This window comes from Lacerta agilis, chromosome 4, assembly GCF_009819535.1.
Source record: "Lacerta agilis isolate rLacAgi1 chromosome 4, rLacAgi1.pri, whole genome shotgun sequence".
Lineage (NCBI taxonomy): Eukaryota > Metazoa > Chordata > Lepidosauria > Squamata > Lacertidae > Lacerta > Lacerta agilis.
Window position 1 is genome coordinate 37,500,935 of NC_046315.1, and position 15,798 is coordinate 37,516,732.

Sequence of the window (15,798 nt, forward strand, 5' to 3'; positions counted from 1 at the left end):
AGTTTATACTTGCCAGGCTGTGGAGAAGGTAAGCAAAGCTTAAGGTCCACCTGCTGAAATTTCCTCATCTACTATGCATCTGTTAAAGTGCAAAAGAATGCTACATGTAATAATCCGCAAATTAGTTATCTCATAGAAAGTTCAGAAACAAAAACCAAACTCCACGTAACAGATCATGCATAAAATAGTTGGCCAGTAGTTGGTCATGCTCTGATTTTGTTAACTTGTGGCTAATGTGTGCCCCTGCAGACCTTGTTGAGCTACAGAACTCCCATCATCCCTTGCTATTGGCCATGCTAGCTGGGACTGATGTGAACTGGAGTCAATAGAAGTTGCTAAGGTTATGCTGATCAATGTTGTAGATTACAGAAAAAAAACTTTCACCTTTTAAACCAGGAATGAGCAGACAGAAGGGGAGGAGTTTCTTGGCAATGGCTTTTCTGGGAAAGAGAAGCTGGAAATGGAGAGAGATGTCATCAAATGCCAGCAGTGCCCTTCAGCTCTCTATATTGGACAAACAGGCCAAACCCTGCACCAAAGGATAAATTGACATAAATCTGATATCAGGAATCACAAGACACAGAAGCCAGTATGAGGACATGTCAATCTCCCCAGGCATTCAATACAGGGTCTCAAAGCAGCTGTCTTAATACAAAAGAATTTCAGAAACAGACTTGAAAAAGAAGTTGCTGAATTACAACTTTTCACTAAACTGAAAACTATGGAGACCTGGTCTTAATAGAGATATTGGATTCCTGTCTCATTACATATGCTAATCATCTGCATACTATTCCTTGATTTTTCCTGTAGGACTAATTGCAGTCGTTAACAGTCATCAACAGGTGTACCATACCCATTGAGTCCATCACCCATCTTCTACTATCCTCCTGAGAAAAAACCCCATCCCACCCTCCTACTATATATAAGGGTCTAGTGATTTCTGTTTCAGTGTATCTGAAGAAGTGTGCATGCACACAAAGGCTTATAGCAAGAACAAACTTAGTTGGTCTCTAAGGTGCTACTGGACAATTTTTTATTTTTTTATATATTTGGAAATGGAGAGAACTCCATGTGGGGTGCTGAAGGGCAGGTGACATGAGGGGAAATTGGAGACAAGCTGGGGCAAAGGCCCAGAGATGGCATTTATAAAGTCTCTGAATGCAATGCTGAGCTGCTGTAAAGGACATGCCCCTACTGAGGTGTGGATGCTGTAAACTCTGCACTCCCTCCATCTGCACCCAGGTTGTAAATATGGGTTAATAAGCCATGTTTCTTGAAGACACAGCAGTCTCTGCCACATCTTGATTCCCAACAGAAACATGATCCTGGGTGAGTGCCTGGAACCCCCTGGAATCTTGTTACCTCTTGGCAGAGATTAGGGGTGGCGCACAACCTTTATAACAATATTGTGCTTTAGATGTAAGTATGCATGGGTGAAGTCCTCAGGTGGGATAGCAAACTCCAGTTATAGCCATAGAAGTACTATTTCATTTATAACAGGACTAAGCCCAATAATTCATTTTGATAGCCTTTTGTAGAGCTATACTGAACACATGCAAGCTTCATTGATCACGTGAAGCCATATTTTGTATTAGAGAAGAGGGAATCTTCATAACCTTGAACCCTGGAATGGTGCTGGTGATAGAGATATGGCACTTATTAGAGTCTGACGTGTTTCTGCTCTGCCATTCAACAGTAAAATGCCTATACTCTGTTGCAATGGAATGGAAATTGGGTAAGCAATATACAGAAACTTGAAAAATTAAAATTTTTCATGAACTTGAGACTCTTGATATGAAAAGCAATCATATTTTGCATTAGAGCACACAGGGGCAGGTCAACAAGATTTACTGCACATTCACATTGGAACTAGGGGAAATGGAAAAATCAATGATTTCCTCAAGCTGTTTGAGGATTATTATATTCCAAAGAAAAATACCACACTTGAGTGGCAACACTCAGTCACATAAAAATGAAATATTGTTCAACTGCCACTTTCCCGAATAGCCTCGCTGTATGTTCTAAAACCTGGCTTTGATGTGTGAATAGGTAACGTAAATGGTAACATAATTAAATGTAGAGCTGTGAAATAACCTGATGATTACTACTAAGCAAATACTAACCAAATAATCTAAATGAATTTTAGCTATCACAATAATTATAACACTGAGGGTAGCGCTGTGTTTTAATCAACTGAATGTAAAACTACATGGCACCAATTGTTGGTTTTTAGGAATTTTTGTATTTTGATTTGAAAGGGGAAATACTGTAGGTAAGATGAAAGGAGAATTTCCTGAATACCTAGATTCCAAGTTTGGGCCAAGTACTCTTTGGTGACAGAGCCCCAGCAGAGATTTAAAATCACAAAACATGCAGCAAAGTAAAGCGTGGGAATATAGGCTGTTAGACCTTTAAAACATCCCCTTCCAAAGTTCCCTCTTTCCTTAGCAAAGAAAGAAATCACATATTTGGTAAGTTAAAAATGGTTTACTTCCAAGCTCTTCAGAGGTCAGATTCATGTGCTTTCCCAGTCAGCAGCAAGAAAAGACAGCAAAACGTAGGTTCATAAAGAGGGAAGATGTTTCTAAATTATTTGTATAGAAACACAAAGAAGCTTGCTAAAGCAGCCATCCCAGGCCTCCTTCCTGGGAGAATTCACATGATGGAGAGTTTGATAACCCTTCTCCCAAGGGGAGGGGAAGTGAACTAGCTAAGCCTGGCAGGACAACTTATTCTATAGCCTTAACCCCTTCATGCATTAAATAGAGTTAAGCATGTTGAGTGTTTTTTAAAAATTAATTTCTATACCACTTAATATATTAAAAATTATATCTAAGCGGTATACAAAAAACTGAAACAGACAAACAAAATATTACAAAAATACACAGTTATAGATAAAAATGTTGCATTAACACAAAGTTACTATTATATATAAATCAATATCAATTCATTTTTCTTCTGAAATACTCTCTCAGCTTCTGGGTTCTCACCCAAGGTTCAACAAACTCTCAGCTCACCCACAAAAGTCTCACAGTGAGATGTGTTCCTGGAAACAGCAAATATCACTCTAGTCTCTCACTCTAGATTTGCTTTCTGTAGGCACAAGGTGGATGGCACCTTCTCTGGCTACCCACAGCTGTGTCCCATTCTGCTGTACTCTCCACACCCAGTTCCAGGTACAGCTGGTTTGTTGAGTTTCTCAAGACGTCCAAAGGGTAGAAGGAGGGTACTCCCTCCACTCACAGCTCTTTCTTCACCATCTCCTCCTCCTCCAGCTGTTTCCCCCCCCCAGACCTTCTTTGATGGATACAAGTCCTTATTGTCTGCTGATCCAAGGCTAAACAGCCTTCAAAGTTCAGTTTTGACCTGCTCCGTCTTGGTTCCTGTGGGCTAGATAGAATAGCTGAGGGCACTTAAGTGGTTGTCCACTGAAAGGCAATTCCTCATGTAGAAGGACCGAGTTCTCAACGATCTGAAAGGTAGTGCACAGCCTTGGCTGAAGGACAGGATCCCTCACAGATTCAGCACAATCATCTTCCAGCTGCCGTGCTTCTCCCATAGAGGGCACTGCACACCCTTTTTGACAGTCAGGGGCAGAGTCATTTCTGCAATGCTTCTGTTCTGGCATATCTTTCTTGTACAATTTTAAATCTAGAAGAGGAACCCGGCTTATGGTTGGGGGACTGAGGAATGCTGGGAAGAGTTGTTGAGTTTCCTAATACAGTCGTATCTCGGAAGTCGAATGGAATCCATTCTGGAAGTCCATTCGACTTCCAAAATGTTTGGAAACCAAAGTGCGGCTTCTGATTGGCCGCAGGAAGCTCCTCCGGCCAATTGGAAGCTGTGGAAGCCCCGTCGGATGTTCAGCTTCCAAAAATAGTTCGCAAACCTGAACAGTCACCTCTGGGTTTGCAGTGTTCGGGAGTCAAAACATTCAAGAACTAAGCTGTTCGAAAACGAAGGTACGACTGTACAGGTTTCTGTGGCTTTCTGTCTAATGACCTGCATTTGGTGATACTACAGCATTAGCTGCCACACTTCCTGTTATTCCACCGATCTGATCAAAATTCATTCCTCGACTTCCTTAGGCTGAAGTACTCTGTAAGCTTTCCAAACGACGACATGACACCTGTGCAGTCTGACCTTTTACCATCTGCATACGTGTGATGGCTCAGTAGCAGAATCCTCTATCAGTTTTTAACCCTGACTGGGAACTGGATGCCAATAATTGGACGGGACTCAAGGCATCATGCAGACTGATCACCCCCAAACCTACATTTGTGCCTTGTAAATGAACTTGCACATGCCAAGGTTATTTCAGCACTCTGCTGCTTCCTTTGAACAATTTATTCTAGCCTAAACTGTAAAATATGGATGTGGGCAAGTTTCTTCATAAAGGGTTGTTGTTCTTTTTTTGCTATAGCTAAAAGGGAGATTTAGTAGTAGTAGTAGTATTTGCTACATCAATGCTACATATTACAAACTTTTAATCATTTAGCTGATAATCAACTTCTAGAAATCTTCCTCATGACATACTTAAAGATTCATGAAAGTATGGGAATAAGATAGAAGCTCCTGGGTACAAACCTAAGCATTCGCTGCTAGGAAAAAGAGAACAGGCTTGAACCAAGGACCTTATAAGCCTCTGGAAATAAAAGAGACCAAGGGGGGAAACCCTGCTTTTCTTAGAAACTCCCATTTTCAACTCTATTTGTCACACTTCAAAGACACAATGAGTGGTTAAGACATGGAGGGGAAATAGCAACTTCTGTACTTCTTTGTAAAGCTGATTGGAGAAAAGAGAGGAAAAGTCTTAACAGGAATTTTCAGGAAAGCCAGAAAAGATGTGATTAAAATGGATTTATTAGTTCATGAACTTCATGGTTCACATAAGCATGTTGAAGATTCAAAGCCAAAGAGTTCAGAAGTTCTAATACTGCCATTTCTTTGATTTAAAGCTCTTTTGCGTTAAAGCCTTTTGCACAATTGCTTTCCAACTGTTCAGTCTGCCACTTGATTAGCCAGGACAGTGCTGCAGCGTTTCAGATTGCTCACTCTTCTGCAATGCCATATCATCAGCTATCGCCGCTTTCTGCAGACGGCTCTGAAGCACCATAGGAGAGCCTGGCTTCATTTGGCGAGGCTGAGTTTGCTTTTCTTGCAAGACGTTCGCCCTTAGCCTCCCACCCCTACTGATTTCTTTAAAAACCTGCAGTGTTGTGCTATTATACGTTCCTGCCATGCTTAAACAATGTGACTGGGCAATGAAGCAGGGCAGAGGCGGGGGGGGGGGCAAGCATGAATGAGGTGGAAATAGAATTAAACTAGGGAGAAAATATCCTTGTATATCAAAGAGTTGAGAAGACACCTGAGGGGGTAGGCAAAAGACACAAGTGGCTACACACAACAACAGCAATTTGATGTACCATGCTGTTCATGCAAGAAATCTCTCTGCATAATTACCCTTCCTAGAATACATTGTGCATGTACTGGAACAGCCACAAAACTGCTTCCCTGCATGTTGTATTTTGCACATATATTCAAAGACACATTCTCAAGTCACCAGCACTTATCATTCCTCAGTGTGAGTTTACACATACATGTTCATCAATCATTGCAGTCCAAATGACACAGGCAGTGCTTTTATATCACCCAGCATTGCATTAAATACAAAAGGCCGAAGTAAACTAACTTTTACTCAGAGTAGACCATTTACATTAATGATGCCAAGTTAGCCAAGATCATGAGTTCTACCATGAGTTACTCTGAATAAAGGTTAGTATTCAGATGGACATGAACTGGACAGTTTTCATCATACTGGAGTACACTCTCCTTTTTGGCAAAGTTTAAAAGCCAATCGTATGCTCTTTATTCAGGATGCATTGCCCTTACTCTGCATAAACATTATTGTGTTCTCAATAAAGATTTACTTTTAAAAATTAAAAAAAAAAATTGTGTTCTCAGTAATGTCTAGATGGAAGCCACCAAATCAGATTGGCAAAGTAGCATTGTGACATTATCACCTTCACTGTGCATCAACCTGATAGGCTGGCATTACTCTAAGTTGGAAAAAGAAACCTAATCAGAGAAAAATGGCATTGAAGTACTAGCAAGTAGCAGACTACAGTGGCAGTGACCAGCTTTGGAAGAAAAACGGAGTGTGGAAATATTTCTGCAACACACACACACATGGTGATCAGGATGGGAAGACAAACCAGGAGCAGAACCAGGTGGTATTGATTGGTTGACTGACTGACTGACTGACTGCATTTATATTCCACCTTTTCCTCCAAGGAACTCAAAGTGGCATGCATGGTTTGATTCCTCCTCATTTAATCCCCAACAACAACCCTGTGAGGTAGGATAGGCTGAAAGGCAGTGCTGGCCCAACACCACCCAGTTCATGGCTTTATCACTTGGTTCATGGCCAAGTGGGGATTGGAATCCTGATCTCCCAGGTCCAAAACTCTTAACCACTGTACCACACTCATGAATCCAGGAGCAAGACCCAAAATGGAATATATACTAGAGCTAAGGTAGACCTTGTTGCTCAAGCAAAGTTCAGCTGCAAAAGGAAAATATACTCCAGAAAGAGCCAAGGACCACCCTTCATAGGTGAAGCCAGACCAGATCTCAATGGTCCTTCCCTGAGAAGCTGCAGTTATGCAGTTCACCAAGTAGGATAGTAGTCCCCTTGGTCTTTTTCCTAGTAAACAAGTTCACTGTTCACCACATTTTATTTTATTTTTTTTAAAAAAGCTCATCTGGAATGTAGTTTATAAACATGTGAATGAGTGCGCATAAGACACCTACAAGCAAGCTTTAGCCCGCCTCGTGTTTTAGCTGGTTGTTTGTTTCAGTCCGCTGATTCTTTTCAGTTAAATAATAACTTGTCACAGGAGTTAAGGCTAAATCCTGCAGATTTCATGTTTTCTGTTTCTACCCATCACCCAGGCTGTCAAGAAATGTGCCAGTCTCTGTCACTGGAAGAAGTGACATCTGAATCTGCTGCAGCCAATAGCCAGTGGCCAGAACAGAATCTAGATGAAACGTCTCAATGTTCACCTTTGAAATGTCAGTTGTTCTCCATTCACAGTGCTCAGACTGGCTTCGCAGTCAGGAAGAATTGTCAGCATCTCCAATGATGTGTGCTGAATAAATACTAAAATGACAGCCGCTTACACACTCGACTGCGATTACAGTCAAGCTAGGCTAAATGCCGCGGATTTGATATTAGTATGAAGGAGGTTCCCATATTGCCAGAATAGCCATTCTTTGGGAGCAGGTGCTGGCAGAGTTCAGCGCAGTATACATTTTTCTCCACTGGAGGAATAAAGTAGTTTCAGTTGCATAAAAAGTTCAGTTGATGAAAAGAAAGTGAATGTAATCCTAGGTTCTGAAGCACACTGCTATTTAGGGAAGTGTTCCCATTGATTTCTAAGTAGATGATTGATAGCTTTTGAAAATCAAAAGTTGATTTCTGTAGTAGAAATCTAGCTCCTCCATCCTTTGCTAAACAATAGTCCTTTCACATTGTCATCAGTGAACAGTTTATCAGATTATAACTATCAAAAAGTACTAAGAAGGGAGAAGTAAGCAAAAGCAGTGTGTGTGTGTGTGTGTGTGTGTGTGTGTGTGTGTACATACACACACTTTGCTTTTGCTTACTTCTCCCTACTCAATACTTTTTGATACTTATAATCTGATAAACTGCTCACTGATGACTATATAGCCTGAGCAAAATACATTTGAGGTTGTAATTTCAACATTGACCTGAATGCTTAGGTCACCAAAAGGGGAAACTGAAAACTGGAACAGGTGGGTAGCCGTGTTGGTCTGCCATAGTCGAAACAAAATAGAAAATTCTTTCCAGTAGCACCTTAGAGACCAACTGAGTTTGTTCTTGGTATGAGCTTTCGTGTGCATGCACACTTCTTCAGATACTTCAGATACTTCAGAAAACTGGAAGTTAGGTTTCAGGGAAGCACAAAAGTAACCTTTTTTGTGGGGTGGTGGAGGTGCTTAACTTTTTGTTCATTCTTAAACTTCTTGCTGCCACCTGAAGTAATGGAGCCTTATTTGCGCCTACGGGTTCCCATGGTTGCGCCCAGTGAGGAAACATGGGAGCAGAAAAGACACCTGAGGCTGCTGGCTTCAGAGAGAGAAAGATTTATTTTCTGCAAGCAGAGGTACTGCGGTGTTCAGACATCCAAGCAAGTACAAAACTAGTCAATTTTCAGACAGTTCTTATAGACAGTTCTCTGTCTCTGTCTCTTGTACATCCTTGTCCATTTAAGGAACATTTCCTGTTGTACATTTCCTGTTGTACATATAAGGCAAAAAGACATTTAGCCCTGAGTTGGTTCATGCGCACTCCAGCAAGGCCATCCTATCTGTCACCAGTTCCTCTCTGTGCAAGGTCAGCCTTCTTCTGTTATCTCCAGACTCTTAGTACAATGCAGATCAGAGTTCACAGCTTTACAGCAAGGTTTCATAAGGCAAAGCTTAAAAAATTCTTTTATACTTAATACATTCAGGTAAATATATACAGGTTAGCTAATTAACCCCTTCCAGTAGCATCAACAGAGTGCCTTTGCAGTGGCTGACAGCCAGGTGTAGGTCACAATTTTTCTCATCTTTCAATGTGCCATGGAATCAAATGCATGTGTTTGAACCTAGTTTGTAAAATACAGATTGAAAATCCAAAATGGCCTTTATAATGCTAATAAGGTGGCCAGCTGACCATTAACTTGGAAAGCCCTTTTCAAAAGCATCTCCAGTGGATATCCTGTTTCCCACACAGTTTCCATTGGGCTGGAACTCTCGCCCCACCCCACCCCTACAAATGTCAGTACATGGCATTGTAAAATGCAAGCATTTGTGGAAGCAAGCCCTAGTACTAAAACTATAATGTAAAAGAAGAAACATCTTGTGTTGTATTATTTCTTTTAGAAGGCATTTATTGCTTCTTAACTGGCCTAGAAATACTCAGGGCAATTTCCATGCCATTTTCACATTAATTAACCCATAAGTCTGTTCTGTTCTACTTCTGCATTAATCTGTGATGCTTTAAAAGCTGCATGAAAATTTGCACTAAATACATCTTTAAATGTGCATTTATAAACATATGCTAGCCCCAAAATAAATATTTTAGGATATATTTCAATACTTTTGGTGTGTGCCAAGAACTGGAAGTGCAAATGCCAGTAGATGACTAAGTTCTGATCCACATGTTAGTCTAGGAGGCAAAGATCAGATTCCTTCATAATGAAATTCAAAAAAATAAAATTCCTCAAGCATGCCTAATCTGTTCCTGCCAACCATGTCACTCTGCCAAGGTAACTTGCTTCATTAATATCATGGAAACCCTAATGAGTTACATCCAATTTTTAAATGACAAATGTGAGCGGGATATGGTCCAGGGTCTTCTCCATAGGAGCAAGTAAGTGTCTAAGAACTGGCAAGAGTTCTCCTATAATCTACTTTTATCCTATAGACAACTGTAGTAAATCATTTCATAAAGGGGAATCGGGTTTGTATAAGCCCTTAATGTGATGAATAATACCACAATCATTGTGCTGATAATTTCTCAGAGTGCTATTCAACTAAGACTTAACCTACTGAAATTAATGAGCATGACTAATAATAATAATAATAATAATAATAATATCAATAATAATATACCTCCCTATACCTGCAGGTCTCAGGGCAGCTCACAGGTCAAAATCAGAATATAAAACCACAAAGTACATAATCAAACTAAAAACAACAACAAATCAATAACACACACACCCAAACACATTTTAAAAGGGCACAGGAGGTCAATCAAATCAACCAAAGGCCTGGTTAAAGAGGAACATTTTTGCCTGGCTCCTAAAGGTGTATAATGAAGGCACCAGGCAAACCTTCCTGGGGAAAGCATTCCACAGACGAGGAGTCACTGCCGAAAAGGCCCATTCTCATGTTGCAACCCTCCAGACCTCTCATGGAGGAGGCACATGAAGAAACGCCTCAGAAGATGATATCAGGGTCTGGGTAGGTTCACATGGAAAGAGGCAATCCTTGAGGTATTGCGGTCCTAATCCGTTAGGTCCATTACCAGTAATTTCAGAGGGCCTACTCTGACTAAAACTTAACTGAAGGCTTCAATCCAAACCCTGTTTACCTAGGAACAAGTCCTGTTGAATTCAACAGGACTGAGATGTGAGTAGACATTACTAGGATTGTGCAGTTAAGCAAATAGCTATAGTGTCTACTCTTTTCAGCCTAGACCAACTATATTGCATCCATTTTCAGCCTGCAGTGATCTCAAGCCACTATTGCTGCAGCTATGAGAAGTATCTCAGTGCCAGCCTTGGAAATTTCATATACATGCCCAGAAAGGTAATGTACTGTAACGCAGGAAGCACAATATCCTATGCAGATTTATTAAAATAAAAATAAAAAACTTTACGTGTTTTAATAGAAATTATGTTGAGATAAGTGTGAAAAGGATTGCAGCCTAAATCGGGTTTTTGTTTTTTAAAAAAACAGATTTTGGGAACATATGTTATCCAGATACTACTGCCTGTGGTGAATGTATCAAACTCATACAGAAAGAAACTGATAATATAACAAAGATAGCAAGTGTTACAGATTTAAGATTTCCGTATTTAAGACCTCCCGAAGAGGACATTAGAATATGATCACCAGCTTCCTTTTTTTTTCAATTGCAACGGCCCCTTTGTTTAACTCTTCAGTAAGAACACGATTCCATTTCTTTTAATACATCTACACTTCTTTTAATTCTGTAATTCTGATGTAGTACATCTGCGTATTCAGTGTGGAGACAGGCAATTTGGGAATAATGAACTCTTGCTTCACAGGGGGTCCTGCTTCATAAGGAAGTTTTATTTCTTGCCTTTGTGGAAGCATATATCTAATATAGTTTTATACCATTTGCCACAAAATATTAACTTCTCAGATTCAGTTCTGGAAGAGGAAGCAGTTTTACAATAACCAAGCCCAGGCTCAATCTCCTTTCTTTCCAGCACATGAGCAAATTGGTTTCTATTAGTAAAATTTGGTTTTAAAATGAATCTTTTACCCACGAATTCCTTGCTTTACGTACATCAGCACCCTAATGTAGTCTCGGATTAGTCACATGCAATCAAGGTAGTAATAACCCAATCCAGACTTAATAGGTTGTCAGTGCGTTTTGTAAATGGTTTTAGGATTTACAATTCCACATCTTCCACTTCCAAGTGGCAAAACAATGGACCTTTCTCTCAAACTCAGAGATGTTGCAGATTCACTTCCAGACCACTGCAATAAAATGAATATTGCTGTAAAGCGAATCACACAGACTTTTTTGGTCTCCCAGTGCATATAAAACTTATGTTTACACTATGGTGCAGTCCAGGCATAGGAAAACTCTGGCCCTCCAGATGTTTGGGGACTACAATTCCCATCATCCTTAGCTAACAAGACCAGTGGTCAGGGATGATGGGAATTGTAGTCCCAAACATCTGGAGGGCCGGAGTTTGCCTATGCCTGGTGTAGTCTATGAAGCCAGGCTCCCTGGTTGCAGGCGCTTGGGAAGGAAGCCTGCTCCACTCCCATGGCCAGAAAGGGGGTGGCAGGCAGGGGTCTTTGTTGCCCTGGAAGCAGCCAGGCTGCCTGCAGCTTCACTCACATACTTGTAAGGAGCAATAGATATGCATGTAGATCTTCAGCACTGCAAATATGTAAGGTGTTCTAATTAGGATCTATGAAATATACTTTTTGTTTGATAGCTAAGTGGGCTGGAGGAAGGCAGGAGACCAAACGTTCAGCTACAGTATAAAGCAGCAAGTCTACGATTCTCATTCAAATGACTTTGAATTTGCCATTAGATGAAATCCAGTGCATATGGAATTTCCCAAAGAAATTTCATTAGCATTTTGACCAAACAATCCACTTTGTATGCCCCCGTTTTCAGTCAAGGGGCATCTACCTCAGATTTCTGTTGCCTGACCTAACATGGACATTTGCGAACACATCCCCCCCCCCAGCCCCAATTCTTACCTCCCTACAAGAGCTTTAAAGAATGGCTTTTAAAAATAAGGCAACACACACACACACACACCAATAGAATCTTGGAATTCATTTCCTAAAACACTTCATAGCGATACCAAGACCCTATTGATTAACAGTTGCCCCTATATGTTATATAAAGCATTCTATGGCCCATGAAACAACCATCCTATTAAGCACAGAGTTCCCTGGAAGCTGTACAGTTGGGTTTTTATATTGTAAACTACCCTGTGGTCCCCAAATGAAGGGCAGCATAGAAATTTAATAAATTTTAAGAAATGCATTTTGAAAACGGAGGAAGAGCCAAAGCCCAGGAGCACAGCATAATCAATCCCTCAAATTTGTCCACGGGACTTGAAAAGTCTCCTTCCTGAAGCCAGTCAATGTAGGTGACACTAAGCTAGATGAACCAATGATCTGGTTTGGTATAATGCAGCTTCCCGTGTCCTTTGTATTCCATGAATGGAATGTCCTTCCGATCAAAGTGAATGTAGGATCTGGGAAAATAAAGGGAATAGTCTCTTAATTTGTCCAGAGTAGAGCCAGAGCCTACAGCTGGGATAAGAGATTAGCTTTCCTGTTTCTGCGGTTTTTCCATTTGTGCATAAAACATTATGTGTTCATGTGGTGTGAATATTCTCAAGTGACAATTAGGGAAACTAACTTTTTCCAGTCTCTGTTTCACTGTGTAACACATTCTTTAAACACTGAACATTGTTTTTCTGTACTTTGTTTTTCTGTTTTTCTATTTTTATTTGACTATGGTGACTAATTATTTTGTTAAGATGGCATCATTTTTTGTGAAGTCTCAAAACATTTCACAGAGGGAAGGCGTTGTAGCGAACAAGTTTCCCCAGAGGCCAAATTAGCTATTCAACACTCAGTGTGGGCAGCACCACAGTTTTCAAAGTGAAACTGTACTTAGATCTATTCTACATCTCCCAAATCAATGCAAAAATAGTGGTGAATCAGTTTTTATGTTAACATAGTTCATGTAATGATTAATGAGTGAAATACATATTTCCCAAATCTCAAATAGCAGAACTTTCCCCATCCACAGTTATATTACAGTCACACACACATCTCTGCTCTTCATATTTGTAAGAGTGCAGGGAATTCATTGCAGCAGAAAACTCTCTTCCTTCACTCTGATCAGAAGGACATTCCATTCATGGTTACATAGGAAACTGCCTTATACCAGGCATAGGCAAACTCAGCCCTCCAGATGTTTTGGGACTACAACTCCCTGACCATTGGTCCTGTTAGCTAGGGATGATGGGAGTTGTAGTCCCAAAACATCTGGAGGGCTGAGTTTGCCTATGTCTGCCTTATACCAAGTCAGACCATTGGTCCAACTAGCTCAGTATTGTCTTCACTGACTGGAAGCTCTCCAGGGTTTCAGACAGAAGATGTCAGGGGTTGAATCTGAGGTCTTCAGCATGCAGGCAAAGCATGCCCTTTCCCAGCCTCAACTGCTGGCATATTCAGTTTCTACTTGTAACAGGCTCCTCAAAACATTCCTACTTGCTGACTACGCCAGTGATCTTAGCCAGTCTTACACAGACACTTCCGGCTCAAGGCGCCATGGTGAGCAGCAGCTCCCACGATAGCGGAGGCTAGGCATGCAGCTAATTAAGGATAATCTGAGAGTAATTATCCTTGCAAACCCCCCCCCCCCAGGGTCAGGGGGTGAGCTTTCACTCACAGATTGTCTGATACCTGCTTCTTGCTTCCACAGAATGCAGAATGTGAGGGTAAGTGGTGCTGAGTGCATAGCACTGCATGTATTGGTAACTCTCCAACACTGTGACTATGAGCAGTGGTCACTCTGTTTTTTTAAGATAGATATGAATTTGGACTTAAGAAACAGACATGTTCTGGAAGAAGAAGACAAGATAACCTGCTAAATGAATTAGCCACTGAGTACCAAGGTCTCGATCTTGAGAGGACTATTGTTGTAACCAGATTGGAAGGTGGGTGGAGGGAAACCTTTGTTTCTTCTCTATATATACACACTACGTTGTCTTATGATTTGGCAACCCTTCACCGATAAAAGAAAAATAATTTCTAATGGAATATAATTATCAATGGAATGCAACTATTATGGAATGTGAGATTAATTGAAAGAGCAGAACTGTATGGAATATGGGATGTTTTGTATACTCCCCTAATGAGGACCCTAACTTTGATTTATTATGGTTTGGGAGAGATACCAGCTTGTTAACGGACAGTAAGAGATCAAAGATAAATGCTGGAAGTCTGCCTGGAGCGGAGGCTAGATGCAAAGGAAAGATGGCGGAGAGTATTATGCAGTAACAATTAAGTTTTCAGAGTGGGGGAGGGGAAATATCATAAATAATGGATTGCAGCAGGAAAGGAGAGACAGACATTAAAATGTACTCCACACAGAACGTTACAAGATATAAACCCCTCTGGCAAATTAACAGATATGGAACAGTTAAATATGAACAAAAGTCATTCCGTCAGTGGCTGTTAAAATGAAGGATTAACATCGGAACTGTATTATTTGGATTAAATAAGAATGGAATCAGGAAAAGGAATAACAACATCTCCCAAAATCAGAACATGGGAAGTCACCCAAAAATGTTTAATTCGGAATGGAATAATTGGGTTTTTTTTAAAAAAAAATTGTATTATGATTTGGTATTGTATCAATGTGGCTCATAGTGGATTATTATTAATGAAAAATTAATAAAAATATCATACACAGAGATCTCTTGTAGGTTGCAGCATGTATGCATGAAATGGACCAAATCTTCCATACTGTGTCAGTCCTTCAAAATCACCCAGGGACCAGGTAAGAGGAGATTTTCCAATATGTGCAAAGACACACCATGTAACATCATGAGAACTGTGATTAGGGATGGGGTTTGTATCCAAAGTAGTGCTAAGTTATGGTCCCATTAGCACAAGGTGGTCCCATTAGCACTTGTGCAACAGGACTCCCCCCTCTGCTCCCTCATGCACCCACTGAATCTGTTCTAAGGGGTCCCCAAACCTCTGAAGCAGATGTAGGAAGGGTGTGAGGTTTCATTGTGCAAGCAGATACTGCCCAAGGTATCCAAATTTCCCCAGTGAATTCATTGAGCACTTGGCTTAACCCAAAGCTGGGGGCACATACATTTTTTTCAATGGGTCTATTCTGACTGTGACATTGGCAATCGCCCTCAGTCTTTGCACTGGTGGGCACCCAAGAAATGTGAAACATCTCTCTGTCTCTCTCTCTCTCTCTCTCTCTCTCTCTCTCTCTCTCTCTCTCTCTCTCTCTCTCTCTCTCTCTCACTCTCTCTCTCTCTCTCTCTCTCTGTGTGTGTGTGTGTGTGTGTGCTAGGCAACTGTGAAGTAAAACTGCCAATTTAAAAAAAATAAGTATTAACCCTGACAACCCAATATGTTGTATAGAAATAATTTGTTTACACAGAGATCAAATTTATTTGTGGGCAACTTTAAAATACTCTGTAAATAAGTTGTTTTAGATGTTTAGTAGCCTGCCAAAAGGATTAGTGCTATCAGACTTTTCCATTTGGGCAAAAAGAATTGGCTCAGTTTTCATGTTACATAATCACATAGCTAAAGATGTCATGAGAACCATGTAATATGACAGTTGCTATGTTACAGCCTAAAAATCCTTATTTTGTAAATAACTGCCCTAGCTGCATAGTAAATAACTGTATAAAACTTGTATAAATTGTCAGCTTGCAAGTTGCTGCTATTCTTACTGCA

The 15,798-nt window shown here is 40.5% G+C and overlaps 1 pseudogene; it reads right to left on the reverse strand.

Moving 5' to 3' along the window:
- Positions 1-5,242, reverse strand: part of LOC117045095 — a 63,734-nt pseudogene extending 58,492 nt beyond the window's left edge.
- Positions 5,243-15,798: the final 10,556 nt, after the last annotated feature.